This window comes from Protopterus annectens, chromosome 11.part0, assembly GCF_019279795.1.
Source record: "Protopterus annectens isolate FY-2018-M chromosome 11.part0, PAN1.0, whole genome shotgun sequence".
NCBI lineage: Eukaryota > Metazoa > Chordata > Ceratodontiformes > Protopteridae > Protopterus > Protopterus annectens.
In genome coordinates, this window is record NC_056745.1 from 136,098,553 (window position 1) to 136,099,155 (window position 603).

Genomic DNA, 603 nt, shown 5'->3' on the forward strand with positions numbered 1-603 from the left:
GTCCTGGCAGATGCTATTGCGGTTGCCGCAGCCAACCAGAAAGAGCTTGCGGAACAGAGCTCTTCGGTCCATCCCCCTAACAAAGAGTCTAGGGCAATTGACCATTTCGGGAATCCTGTGTATGCCTCAGCTACATTTAGACTGAGGACTGCAAATTACAAGGCACACTTCACACGGCTGCAAAGGGATTTGGTCTCGGAACTCCCCTCTTCCCTTTCTGAGTTTTTGCCTCCTCAGAGCCTCAAGGTGGTTCCTCTGAAGCTATCCACACTCACTTCCCTAGCTAATGCCTTGATGAGGTTGATCTCGGATGCTGTGGAGACCACCTCACAAGCGGCAGGTACAGGCATTGCTATTAGGTGTCATGTTTGGTTTTGCCTTTGCCGGTTTGTGGACAACTTCAAGGCATCTTTTACTAATGCCCCATTTGATGGATTTACTCTATTTGGTCCCTTGGTCAAGGACACTTTGACCCACAATGAGCAGGAGGGTAAGACCTTGTCAGCAGTCGGAATCAGGTTTTGATGCCCCAGCAGTCCTTCTCTAAGACTCAGAGGGGTAGTAAGAAGCTATGGTTTCACAGAACACAGTCTTCCCTCCAGG